At 43.2% G+C, this 14495-nt stretch overlaps 1 pseudogene; it reads left to right on the top strand.

The window, feature by feature from the left end:
- The first annotated feature begins 5229 nt into the window (after positions 1 to 5229).
- Positions 5230 to 5946, top strand: LOC131269828 (putative nuclease HARBI1; annotated as a pseudogene).
- The last annotated feature ends 8549 nt before the right edge of the window (positions 5947 to 14495 follow it).

Raw genomic sequence — 14495 nt, 5'->3', positions numbered from 1 at the left:
GGCGTATGCAAAGCCAAAGGCGTTTGCAAGCCGAAGAAAGGCGTATGCAAAACCAAAGGTGTATGCAAGCCGGAAAAAAGGCGTATGCAGAGCCAAAGGTGTATGCAAGCCGGGAAAAAGGCGTAGGGAAGCCGAGTATAGATGTATGGGGGATGAAAAATATGATAAATCATTTCAGGAAGATGGAGAAGTTCGAGATCCCACCATTCGCGTTCAAATCGTTGCCGCAGAACGAGGTCCGCGGACAATGGACGAAATGGAAGAGGAATCTCGAGTACGTGGTTGCTGCGAGCGGAGAGACCAATAAAACACGGCTGAAGTACGTGTTATTGGTGAGGGCTGGACCAGATGTGCAGGATGTTTTCCAGTCGATTCCAGAGGCGGACGTGCAAGAGAATGAGGATGGCACAGTAGACCCATTCCAGGTGGCGTTGGATAAATTGGACCAATATTTTGCACCGAAGCATCATGAGTCAATGGAGCGACATATTTTTTGGACCTTGAGACCGGAATCAAACGAGAATTTGGAAAAGTTCATGCTTAGGGCGCGAGAACAAGCATATAAATGCAACTTCGGAAGGTCATCACAGGAGAGTCGGGACATCAGCGTAATCGACAAGATCATATTGTTGGCCCCGACAGATCTGAAAGAGAGACTGCTCCAAAAGGGATCCTTAGAACTGGACGAGGTATTTAAGATGGTTGCGGCTCATCAGGCTGTTAAATTTCAGGCCCGCCACATGACGGCAACGGAATACGCAGCAGCCCCAGGACCAAGTGGGCTAAATAGACAGAGGACCGAAGTAAACCAGCTTCAAAAATCGTCTCGACCGCGAGTCGAATGCAGCCGTTGTGGATACCATGGCCATGTTTCATACGATCCAAAATGCCCGGCCAGAGACAAAGAATGTAAATTATGTAAGCGGAAAGGTCATTTCGCAACGAAATGCAAAACGGCTGGTGCAAAGGGGTCTCCTTTCACTCGGAGTTTGCTTTCCGATAGAACAAAGAAACCTCCTCAACGTCCATACAAAGTCCGGAGGATCGAAGAAGAAGAGACAGGAGGCAAACAAGAACAAGAACCTCAGCAAAGTTTTATATTTGCAATCGGAGATGGAGATGAGTTTATTTGGGTGAAAATCGGATGAGTAATGACCCAAGTATTAATAGACTCGGGTTGTAACAAAAACATCATAGACGACAAGACGTGGGAGCGCTTGAAAGCCCAAGGAGCCAGCATTAGGAATCCCACAACGGAAGTAGATCACCAGTTCCGTGCATATGGGAACCAAGCCCTACCATTGGAAGTCCTCGGTATGTTCGACTCAACAATCGAAATCGAGAACGACAACCACCGTACTAGTGAGGGTGCACGATTCTACGTGGTTAAAAATGGTAGCCAGGCACTCCTTGGGAAGGAAACCGCTAGGCTACTAAACGTGCTCCGATTGGGACCTCCGAAGGAAGCTGAGGAACGAACGCTCCAAATTGTGGCTAGAAGAACATTTCCCAAAATTAAAGGAATCAAACTGTGTATCCCCATCGACAAGTCGATAACCCCAATCGCCCAACACGCTAGGAGGCCTCCTCTAGCATTGCTGAACCGCATAGCCGAGAAACTCGACCACCTGGAGAAAACAGGAATCATAGAGAAGGTCGAGAGTTATAGTGACTGGGTATCCCCACTAGTGGTTATAATTAAAGACAACGGAGACCTGAGACTATGTGTGGATATGCGGATGGCGAACAAGGCCGTCAAACGGGAACACCACTTAATGCCAACGATTGACGATTTCTTACCAAGGCTCAAGTCTGCCAAAATTTTTTCGAGACTAGATATCAAGGATGCGTTTCATCAGATAGAATTGGACGAGTCGAGCCGACATATTACCACCTTTATTACGCACCGAGGAATGTATCGCTATAAAAGGCTAATGTTCGGAATTAGCTGTGCGCCGGAAATGTTTCAGAAGATCATGGAGCAGTTATTGGCGACTTGTGAGAACGTGATAAATTTTATCGACGACATTTTCATTTTTGGGGAGAACGAAGAAGAGCACAACCGTTGCCTGCAGAAAGTGCTAGCCGTTTTGAAAAACCGGAACGTTCTTCTTAATACGGATAAATGTCTTTTTTAGAGTCACTGAGGTGAAGTTTTTAGGACACCAAATTTCGGATCAAGGAATTTGTCCAGCGGACGATAAGATCTCGGCCCTGAAAGCTTTTAGACCACCCAAAGATGCCGAAGAGCTAAGGAGTTTTCTGGGCATGGTTACGTACGTAGGAAGATTTCTGCCAAATTTGGGAACAGTATCGGCACCACTCCGTGAACTAACCCGACAGGGAACACCATTTCAATGGAATAAGGTACACAATGAATGCTTCGAGAGACTTAAAAGCATGATCACCGCCGCGAAGCATCTGAAATTTTTTGATAACACATTACGAACAAGAGTCATCGCCGATGCTTCTCCGGTTGCGATGGGAGCAGTGCTGATCCAATTCAAGAATCAAAACAGTGACGAAGATCCACGGGTAATTTCATATGCTAGCAAGAGTCTTTCTGCCACGGAACAGCGCTACTGCCAAACAGAAAAGGAAGCTTTGGCTCTCGTGTGGGCCGTAGAAAGATTTGCTACATATTTGATCGGTCGCAAGTTTGAATTGGAAACAGACCACAAACCATTAGAGAAGATTTTCTCCTCGACATCAAGACCATGTCCGAGGATAGAACGCTGGGTTCTGCGCTTACAATCCTTCAACTATGAGGTAAAATATCGGAAGGGTTCAAGCAACATTGCCGACCCGCTGTCTCGGTTAACTGATCATCTACCAGCCGAACCCGATAAAAAAATCACCACGAGAAGTTTTTGGTATTGGCAATTTTGGAATCAGCTGCTATCGACATCAGCGAAATCGAAGAAGAGTCAAGGAAGGACATCGAGCTCACATTAGTCAGAGATAGTTTACGCAGCGGAACGTGGACGAACATCGAAACTAAACTGTATGAACCATTTCAGGGAGAACTCGGTGTCGTCGAAGACTTAGTAGTACGAGGGAATAAAATGGTAATTCCAAAAAGCCTGCGGAAGCGCTTCCTTCAGCTGGCACATGAAGGACACCCAGGGGAATCGGCGATGAAACGGAGACTTCGCGAAAGAGTATGGTGGCCAGGAATGGACAAAGAGACTATCAAGTGGGTAGCAGGGTGCGAAGGATGCCGATTAGTAGGTCTACCCCAAAAACCCGAACCTCTGCGCAGACGACCTTTACCGGAAGAAGCATGGACAGATGTGGCGATTGATTTTCTTGCTCCGTTACCCTCCGGAGAATATATCCTTGTCATCATTGACTACTTCAGCAAGTATAAGGAGATCGAAATCATGACAAGAATTACAGCAAGTGAGACAGTCGACCGTCTACATAAAATTTTTAGGCGGTTAGGATTTCCAAGAACGATTACCCTCGACAACGGGAAACAATTTGTTAGTCGGGAGTTTGGAGACTACTGTAAACAAAAAGGGATCTTCTTGAACCACAGCACCCCATACTGGCCTCAACAGAATGGAGAAGTCGAGCGACAAAACCGTTCGTTATTGAAGCGCCTTCAAATCAGCTGTGCGTTGAAACGGAATTGGCGGCAGGACCTGGACGACTATCTTACAATGTACTATTCTACACCACATTCAGCCACCGGTAAGACTCCAATGGAACTCCTATTAGGTCGCACCATACGAACCAAGATACTCTCACTGAAAGACATCCAATCGGCCCCACCGAACGAAGAGTTTCGTGAACGTGATTGGGTTCAAAAATATCAATCCATCGATCGGGAGAACTCCAGGCGACACGCCAAGGAATCGCTGATTGAAACCGGAGATAAAGTTCTGATGCAAAACCTACAACCTGAAAACAAATTATGCACAACATACATCCCCAAGCAATTCACAGTCTTAAGCAAGGAGGGGACACGAGTGACAGTCCAGAACGACGAAACTGGAAGTGTTTTTCAGCGAAATTCAGCGCATCTTAAGCGTATCGACCACCCGGGTGATCACCCGCCGGTTAATGAACCAGTTATCGAACCCCAAGTCTCATTACCCACACAGAGACACACATCAGAGGATTCATCTACCGAGAGGCCCGGGATGAATGGCAGTACCGATTCGGCTAGACCGAAACGATCAACTCGCCGTCCTTCCAAACTAGACGATTACGTCTAACAGCGGGGCAGAAGGAGAGACAGCACGTCTCGAGAAAAAGGGAGATGTGGCACCCGGTGCAAATGAAGGTGCGATAATCCTACGATAACGATAACGGATGCTGGATCAAACAAAGGCTCCACAGACAATAGGGCTTGACAGATCGAAGAGCGACAGATGCAGTACCGGTACGGACTGAACCACGTGCGGAACGAGCAGACGAGTAGTAAAGAAGTAAAGATAAATAAAGAAACCAATCAAGTGAATTTAATTAACCATAGTGGGTACAACAGCATCGATTTTAGTGCGTCACTTTATCCAAGTAGGAGCGTCACCCTTGGAGCGTCACCTTTAGAGCGTGACGTTAAGGATTTTTTATAATAAGATAATAAACAACACTGGACCAAGAACACTTCCTTGTAGATCTGATCCTTTGCTATAATTAATATCTAGCTAAAAATAATTTCGAATAGTTTTGACCGTTTAATATTTTCTATAATTCTAAAATAAATTCTACTACGATTTATTACTTATTAATATATTACAAGTGCCTTACTTTATCCAAGTAGTGGAGTAATTACGGTGAAAACCTTACTTTTACGATTATTTAATATATAATTTTTTATGATGATGGAGATGATAATGGCCCACCGCTCACCCATGCAAAAGATTGAGAAGCCCACAAAAACGCTTAAGGATCCTCAAACTTATGCATACACTTCATCGAGCATGCGAGCCCGATCCGATCGCCTTCACTATTTTATAGGGCCTATTCCGAACGAAATCGTCAAAGCTAATAGATCGTATGGCAAATAAACGATCGTCATTTAAACCACTCGAAATATGTATCACGAACGGTTTTCATCAACAATCGTCAAATGAGATAACGATCGTCAAGTAAACTAGCTTGAAAGCAGTCAAATTTTACTGTAGTGTCCGATTAGTAATCATTCATGTGATTTGAGTACAAACCAGTCGTTGCTTAAAAGTGAATTTAATTGAATTGTGCAGACCATAAATGCAAAATATGTTTTCGGGAGTGGTATTCGTCGTTAATCATGGCTGCGATGACGACAGTGACGAAGAAAACGTTATGGATTTGGTGGCACATCGAAGAAGACTACGCAAGGAAGTAGATCCTCTTGAATTACCGGAAAAAACGTATGTAATGCCTGATTAAAAATTGCAAGGACGTGTTAAAACGTTAAAGTGTAATCTTTCTTTCAGATTTATTCTAAATTTCAGGGTTTCAAAGGCGCTCTTCCTTGAATTAGATGGTTTGGTAGCCGATTCGATTAACCCGAAGCACAATCGGGGGCTTTCTCCCCGAGTAAAATTGGACGCAACTTTGATATTCTTAGCTCAAGGTTCATACCGGCAAAGTGTGGCCAATGATTTTGCTGTTCCAATTGGGCAATCTACATTTTCGAAAGTATTGGAACAAACTTTGAATGTGTTGGAATCCAAGCTGGCACACCTCATATCGCTAGAAATGACGGAAGATGAGAAATCAGAGGCACGGTGATATTTTTTTGAAAAAATTGGTATACCAGGTGTAATTATGTGTGTCGACGGGTCGCAAATAAAAATAATACCTACGCATGAAGATCCCGTTTTGTATTATAATCGCAAAGGATTTTACAGCCTTAATGCGTTAAGGGTAAGCTTCTTATGATTATCAAACCTAATTCTACCTATCTTTAAGGATTTGCGACCACAAAACAAAAAAAAAATCGGTATATAAATGCTAGGTTCAGTGGATCGATTCACGATTCGTTTATATTTAATAATAGCACGTGCATGGGTTTCTTTGAAGACAAGTTGAGAAATGGCGAGTGAATGTTAAAGCTATTACGTAAGTGTATCACTTGTTATACATACATATGTGTTCCGATGTTAAATATTTATTTTCATTTCATATCTCATAGGTGACTCTGCATATGCTTCAAAGCTATGGCTTATACAGCCGTTTAGAAATCCGGATCGCGACACGCCCGAATCATCGTTCAATTTGAAGCACTCTAGAGGGCGTTCAATAATTGAACAAACTTTTGGATCACTGAAAAATAGATTTAGGTGCATACTGGGCGCGAGACAGCTTCATTATGCTCCACCAAAGTGTGTCAAAATAGTGAATTTATGCTGTGCGCTGCACAATTTATGCATTCGTGCAGGATTACCCGAAATTGAAGATTAGGTGAAGTGCAAGAAGTACAACAAATAAAAAAAAAATTTATTCTCATTTTTTATTGATTCAAGTATTATATAAATAAATTTATTATTTCAATTTTTTTATATGACAATGCATAATATAATTCAACAAATAATCGAATGCACAACTTAATCATAAATGGTATATCGCGATTATTTTTTTTTAAATATTCTAAGATACTAAAATGAAAACTTTAATTTTCTTCGACATGTTTGTTGGCACTGTCGGCCAGCTCACCCAAGATTTTGGTCATTTGATCATTTTGACGAATCAAAATGTCAATGCTTTTTCCGTCCTGAGACTGGCTAGTTGTTCTTTTTTTAAATATTTTTTTACTATTCTTTTTTTCTACGGCGTTCGGTGACCGTCCAGCCTCTATTATTGTCCGACGACGCTACTTTCTCTTTCTCGTTATAGTTGGTGGAGTCGATGGTTCTGCTCGCTCTTCATAATTTGAACCTTTGTTAAATGGCCCTTCTTCCTCCTCAACGTTAAAATCTTTGCTGATCGTTTAAATTGCCCTCTGGAACACCTATACAAATGCTCTCAGGTACTCCCATTGCGTTTTTATTCAAATGCGTAACTGATAAAACGCGCTCATCTATGTCATCCAATAAAGCCTTTTTTGCTACTCCACCACATGTCTTATTAATTTCTTTTTTATTGTAGCTCAATTTTCTTTTTGCGTTGTACTTCTTCTCTATCCACACCTAAAAATAAGTAAATCATAAAAATATATTCAAGGTAACTCATTTACGAAATCTTTCAAATGCAGAATTACTCTGCTCCATGTAGTTGCTTCTTTTTCTTTTACGACCGCATGCAACGTCAGGATTTTTCTCCATCAATTCAACCAGCATCTGTTGCTCTTGTTTTGTCGCACGAGTGCAGCTTAAAAATATATTATTAATTAATTAATGTTCGCACTTGAAAGAAAACACTTTAATTTTTTTTTTTTATGCAGTCACACTTGTACTCACTTTTTTTTATCCATAACTTTAGTTCAATCTACAAATACTTCACAAATAAAAACCGATAATACCGGGATACCACTTCGATGAGAAATATTCCACAGACTGCCGAGCGTTACCCTAACCAGGTTCACACGAACTAAATGGAACCAACCCGGAGCACCAACGGTGAATAAATCTGCTTTTCTAAACTTGTGTGCGTCTTTGGTGTTAATCTTTGTACTTTGTTTCAATTTGTTCGTAGAGCAGAGGCAGAGCTCAAACGATTTTATTGACGATTATTTCGAATATCGTCTGTTTGAACGGATGTAATAGGGTTTCACTCAAAACGATCGTTTATGTTTGGCTTAACGATCGTTTACCTTTGACGACTTCGTTCGGAATAGGTATATATTACCTTATATTTGCCCGCTACTATTTTTTCAATCATGTTCAATTTGCAATCTGCTTACTCAGACGGCTGCGCAACAAAAGCGGAATTTGTTTGGCGTTCGCGGTTCACTCAAATGTTCTAGACTAGCTATTACATGGATAAACATGGATATTTTGGCAAGGGATAGCGTAAAGTTTTCCTACAAAAAATGTGCACGAGCATAATCGTGAGAAGACAGTAATTGTTATGCGAATGTCATATCACCAGCAGAGGCGGATCTACCTATAAGCGGACTGAGCGGCCGCGGGGGGCCCCGAGCTTAAGGGGTAACTACCGATTTTATTTATTCTCGCAGAGGTATATATAGTGTTATGTTCTGTAGGTTGGGAATAACGGGACTTTGTTGAATTATAAAAATACGTCTTGCCGGCACCGGAGAGAACAGATTGGTTGATCCGGTATACGATATGTAGCTCTCCTGCGTTGGCTTCTTAGTATAGGATGGCTGCACGCAATAGTCTCAGATGTTAAAATATGGGTTGGTACAGGTTCCTGCGGTGAGGGCGATATTTCGGAAGATGGTGGAATCCGATGACGCAGATATTGATGACGGATCCAATTGCCAAGTATCGAGCAGTATATCCAAGGGTAACGGTGGATGGGCCTGTGTAGTGTTCCTAGGCGTATCGTTGCTTGTGCGTCGACGTAGTTGGTTAATATGTCGACGGATGGACTTTCCGTTGGCGGTCCTAACCAGGTACATGAATCGTCCTTGTCGTTCAACCACGGTAGCAGCTATCCACTTCCAATCGTTCAGCCGGTATTCCTTAGCGGAGATCAAATCTCCCGGATTCAGCTCTCGAGCTCGTACGCCGGGATTCGATTGAGCAATTTGGGGAGGCGGTAATAACAGCTCTGGCAGAGTCTTGGGACGCCTGCCCAGCATAATCTCGGTTGGAGACTTCCCTCCGACCAATTGCGCATTTGGGGTGGACCTATAGTTCTGCAAGAAGGTGTCCAGGGCTTCTCGCATTGTGAGACTATCAGCGGAAATCTTGCTTACAGCGCGCTTAAAGGTGCGCTCAACCCCAGTTTGCCTACAAAAAGATTCAAATTCCGAACTAGTAAACTGTGCGCCGTTATCTGACACAAGTGTTTCCGGGTTGCCAAAACGGGCAAATACGTTTCGAAGAATACTTATCGTCGCCGGGGCTGTTGTGCTGCTAGTTGGGATATCTTCTGGCCATTTGGAGAACGAGTCGATAATCACCAGCTACCATTCCCCGTTGAGTGGTCCCGCGTAGTCGACATGAATGCGGTGCCAGGGACCATTTTGTTGATTCCTGGATGCCCGAGATGCACTTGCTTTAAACATTTTTTCTGAAGTACTTTAGGGATTACCACCCTCTCGCTAAAAATAAGACATCCGTCGATTGTTGTTAATGAATCTTTTCGGCTATGAAAGCGTGACAGTTCTCCTTCGTAAGTTGAATTAGTTGGCCATCCATACTGTACATACTGGAGTACTTTTTTCAAGAGTTTATCGGCTGCAGTAATCCATGGTTATCTATAATGTGTCCCAAGTATTTAATTTGATCAGTTATTATGTCGTTCTTTTTTTTTAAACGTTTCATTCCGATCTGTTCAACAAACGTTGCAATTTCCTGAATTTTGGCTTCGAACTGCATTGCAAGCGCCTGACTTTTGGTGTTTTAAGGTTTCATACATTGTTTCTGTTACATTCAAAACAAAAAAAAAACACAACTTTAAAACAGACATAAAACTTTAAAATAGAAGTCAAACTTTAAAACACATCTCGTCGCCACTGTTATGTTCTGTAGGTTGTGACTTTATTGGGTTGTAACGGGACTTTATTGAATTATGAAAATACGTCTTGCCGTAACGAGCACCGGAGATAGAAGCCCCGAAGCTGTGTCTGCCTCGCAAAGGCCGATGCCCTCCAGGCCGCAACGGTCGTGCCGTCTCTGTCCTCGTATGCTGTCACACAACTGACAGCATCGAGTCCAGCGTTGCCAGACACGCTTATTAAAATCTTAAACGCCCGTAACACATAGCTTGATCAAAGGTTTTAAAGATATACTTTGATATTACTTAACCATTGTTAATTTTTATCTAAAGCCTTGGCAGAATATGTTTTCATCAATCTTCTTCCATCTTTCCCAGGAGCCTTAAATTTTTTAGGGTTTTAATAGTGTTTGAGACTTGAATGTACGATAAGACCAGGATATTTGTCGGTATCGATCTTTAAATTTTTTGTATTGAAGAGCGAACTTGCCTTTCATAGGGGCTAGGGTTTATGGCTGTTAGGGTGTGAGAGCTATATATGTGTTGGCCGATTGGGTTGCCTTTTTCAAGAGGAATAATTAATATTGATTTATCGTGATAGGTGAGAGAGGGTATTGGTTTGGGTTTTTCCCTAAGAATTTTTGTGACTTTCCAGAACGGTTTGCTAGATGACTTGAAGTTTTCAACCATGTGACTGAAGTAAATTTGTTTTGTTCTTCGCAACGAGATTGGATTACTTTATTAAATTTTTTAAGACAAGTGCTGAGAGTGGTTGTTCGCTTTCTATAGAATACCCCTGGAACGCAGCTCTTCGGGGCTGCCGCTGCATGTTAACCCGCATACTCGTATGCATATGCCGGGATTATGCAGCGAAAGCCGAAGAATATGCAGCGATCCACGAAGATAAAAACCGAAGTTGCCGCGGCAAAAACGAAAAATGGAGGCCCCTTTCGGGGCCCTCCCTCTTTTTCTCTTCTCTTCCTTCTACACATTCTCATGTCTCGAGCTGGTACGCGGAATTGAACCGCGTTGTTTCCACTCCGGTCTCTGCGCACCTACCGCAAGACCGTCGCTCTTTGTTGAGAACGGTGTGCTAAAGGCCCAATATATATCTACTGCGTAGCCGTTTGTATGGACTGTATGGGAATGCATCGGTATACGCTCAACCCGCTCTAGCCATTTAAACCTCTCGCGGAGCGAATTCATATGGCCACCGCGTTACGGTTTTTGCTCTTCATTTAGCGATCGCTTGCGCTGCGTACGTATGCATGAATGACCGCTCGCGCTGGGTATACCCGTACGGGTACCCACACGTCCGTATTCGACCGCGCTGGGTATTCGACTGGTCCTCGATTGCTCGCGCTGGGTTTTCGATCGCTCGCGCTGGGTCTTCGAAGACCCGATCGCGCAGGGCATTTAAACTTCGTACATGCAACTTGCGCATGCGCACTTTGATGACTTCACACATGAGGATTCGGCTAGCCAATCACAAAAATCGATTTTTCAGTTCGGATCGGCTGCCGCGGCAACAGATGGGCGCGGTAAGGAGAGATTTCTGGCGGTGGCGGGACGGGGAAATTTCTGCGTTGGTGTAAAAGAGACAAGGATATCACCATCTCGCTCTTGCCCATTGATTTCCAGCCTCAACCCGAAGCTTGTGGCGCTTGGGTAGTCTACGTGTAGCGTTCTTGAAAGTTATTATAGCAAGTGTAGTGTGGTCTCTAGCGATGTTTGAACTATTGAATTGAATCGTTGGAATAGTGGTAGCTTCCGCAGATACCATGGCTTCTGTGAGTTCCTCTAGGGATCGATCTATATCATTATTTGTTTCCAAGCGTGTTCCAATATTAATATTATACTCCACTAATCTTTCAAAGTTTACCCAGTCTGCATTCTTAAAATCTTTTTTAACAACTGGATCTTTGATTTGAAGAGTGTCTAAGACTGATGCTTGTACCTGTAAGTGCACTATGGAGCGAAAAGAGCAAATTGCCGGGATAAAATTCGGAATCAAATGTTTTGCAATTTTTTCATTGTAATATCGTGTAATACTATTATATTACACGGAATTATTATGTTTCTGGACAATCCCGCCGGTTGGCGCTGCAAAAACCTCATATTTTTGTACTTTTCTATGGGTGCATTATGTTTTCAATCTTGTTTTTGCATTAACTTAAAGATTTTTTTTAGTTTTACATAAAACAAACTAAATTTACAACATACTTTCATTCAAAATATTATTATCCGGAAAATAATTGATTGAACGTGGACAAAACTTCTGAACTATTCTGAGCTTGTACCATCATATTCTTCGTTTTGAATTGGCAAGGGTATGTTACTATTTGAGGAGCTGTAATCTACGAAGAATATTTTTACTGCGTCTGGGTATGGAATTTGCTTTTTAGTTTTCAACGGTTTAGACAGATATTGTTGAAATGTATGGATCGGATTGTAATGTTCTCATAAAAATGTCTTTAATATTGAATTCTTGTGACATTTTACGGGCATGTTCTCTTCTATCCCTTCTGTATATTTTATTTCTACCTTCTGCTGCTTCCTCTCCAAAGGATCTCAATGGACCTGGGGAATTTACAATTATTTCATCTACATGCGCAAGAACTTTATGGACAGTAGAAGGCATTTTGTACCAATTGTAATGATGTATGTACAACATGAATGTGTCTTTACAATATAGACTAATAGTTTTTGGATTTAAAGGCTGTGAACAGGCTATTAACCATCATTTCGAAACCTTTCTATAAGTTCTGTTTCTATTTGCAAAATTCCTTGTACATCTTTTCCAGTACAATTTTTTTTATCGATCATTGCACATGTTTTTATAATGTTTAGTAGCCTTCCGTTGGGGTCCGCGACAGCCGAGCGGTAGCGCCGGTTAGAAAATCGGCCCATGAGCGCCGGGGATCACCACCTCGACGGCGTGGGTTCGAATCCCAACCGAGACCGGACCCTCCCCTGTACGAGAGGACTGACTATCCACGTACAACAGGGAAACAAGTCTCGTAAGCCCTTAACGGGCAGGCATGACCAAGAGGTCGTTTACGCCAAGAAGAAGAAGTAGCCTTCCGTTTTTTAAATTCAATTCTGTACGAAATATGAGGCAAGCATTCGAAAAATCTCATCGAACAGTGCAGTGTAGTAGTATATAAGTCATGAGATAAATTCTCAGGATTTGGAATAAATCCATTTTATGAGTGCTCTACACTGTTCATTTCTGTTTGTCTATGCAATCATGGTGCAAAACCGAGTGTCGGTTGAATATGGCTGTCGTTCTGGTTCGTCGCCGCACCGAAACGGCCGCGAAGGATGCCGGTCCTGAGGTGCTCCGGGAACGAAAGACAACAGTAGCTAACCACTTAGCCAGTATCCTCCTGGACTCTTCTCCGGAGGACGCCTTGAACCGAGTTCGCACCTTGCAGGCTTGCGGGAGCCTATGCAACAGGAAGGGGAACTCAGTTCGCGGGGAACTTCGAATAAAATCCGACGCGATGGTTGGCAAAGTGGGAAGTTAAAGCGTCTTCGCCTGGATGCAACCTAGTGTCCAGAAAGAGTTACGGGTGAGGTTCTTTGGTGGAGCAGGAAGGTAGCGAATAATAGTAATAAAACCGACGCAATTTCTTCTACTTAGCTACTAATGATCCTTTATTTCATTTTGGGTAGTTCACAACACAGGACATGCTCCGCTAGCGATGTCTTATATCCTGGTCTACTAAAATAATCCTTGCGCGGATACTTCTTGCTTATCTTTTTATATGCAAAAAATATGACGCGCCGCGACTGGAATTGATCCAGCGCCGGCCGTGTAGTGGATGCCGCCGTTAACTACTAAGCTAACGGCTACTACGAATCTAAATGCGTTGCGTGTCGTACTGGTTCTGTTTCACTTATCTCTTATCGATGGCCGAGCCCCGCCTACCTTTTTTGCGCATCGCTTGTGTGCCTGAGCGACATTCTTCCCTTCGTATTCCAATCCCTTGGATTACCGATACTCGTAAGCGAAAAGCTACCTAACTACTATTATTGTTCGTTGGTTTTTTTCTTACTCACTATAGCCTGGCTAATGATGTTCTTTCTTTTTCTAATCGTGAGCAAGTGGTCCTTATCCCTCACATCGATAAACCTTTCACGGTTTTTACCTCTACTGACCGCACTTGCCCGTCTTTTGCCTGATGCACCGTTATTACTCGTCCCTTCAACCATGATCCGGGAGGAGCGTTGTCGTCGGCAAGCACCACCACGTCACCTTCCTTGATCGGAACTGCCTTGTTCGTCCACTTGTCCCTCTTTAGCAGCGTGGGTAGCTACTCCTTTTTCCATTTGTCCCAGAACAGTTTCGCGTTGTGCTGGACCGCTTTGAAGTGCTGCTTGTCAATGCTTGAGGTCGTAAGGGCCCATGCTGATACCGCGCCAGCATTGCGACCTATAGTGAAATGAAAAGGAGTGAGAACTTCTTCCTCCTCACTCGAGAGTGGAATGTGCGTTAGTGGTCGCGAGTTCAATATGAACTCGATCTGCAACAGTGTCGCTGTTAACTTTTCCGTTGATGGTTTGCGCAGTTTCCAGTCCTCCATCATTTGTCTCAGCCCCTTCATGATGGTTTGGATCTGCCTCTCCCAAATTCCTCCAAAGTGGGGCGCTGACGGGGGATTAAAATGCCATTCCATTTGGTACTCTAATGCAGCTTCCTTCCCCATTCGTTGGTTAATTTCTTCCACTAGTTGACGAAGCTCCCTTTCTGCTCCGACGAAGTTCGTCCCGTTATCGCTGTACAAGTGGGATATTCTTCCCTTGCGGTAATGGAAGTTTTTTAGACACACTAGAAAACTGTCCGTATCTAACTTTGAGGCCACTTCTAGATGTACAGCTCTCGTGGACCTGCAGACGAATATAACTCCCCATCTTTTCTCCGTGGA

Source organism: Anopheles coustani (genome assembly GCF_943734705.1).
Source record: "Anopheles coustani chromosome X unlocalized genomic scaffold, idAnoCousDA_361_x.2 X_unloc_1, whole genome shotgun sequence".
Taxonomy (NCBI): Eukaryota; Metazoa; Arthropoda; class Insecta; order Diptera; family Culicidae; genus Anopheles; species Anopheles coustani.
The sequence above is the reverse complement of the archived record's forward strand: the minus strand, read 5'-3'. Positions and strand labels throughout refer to the sequence as shown.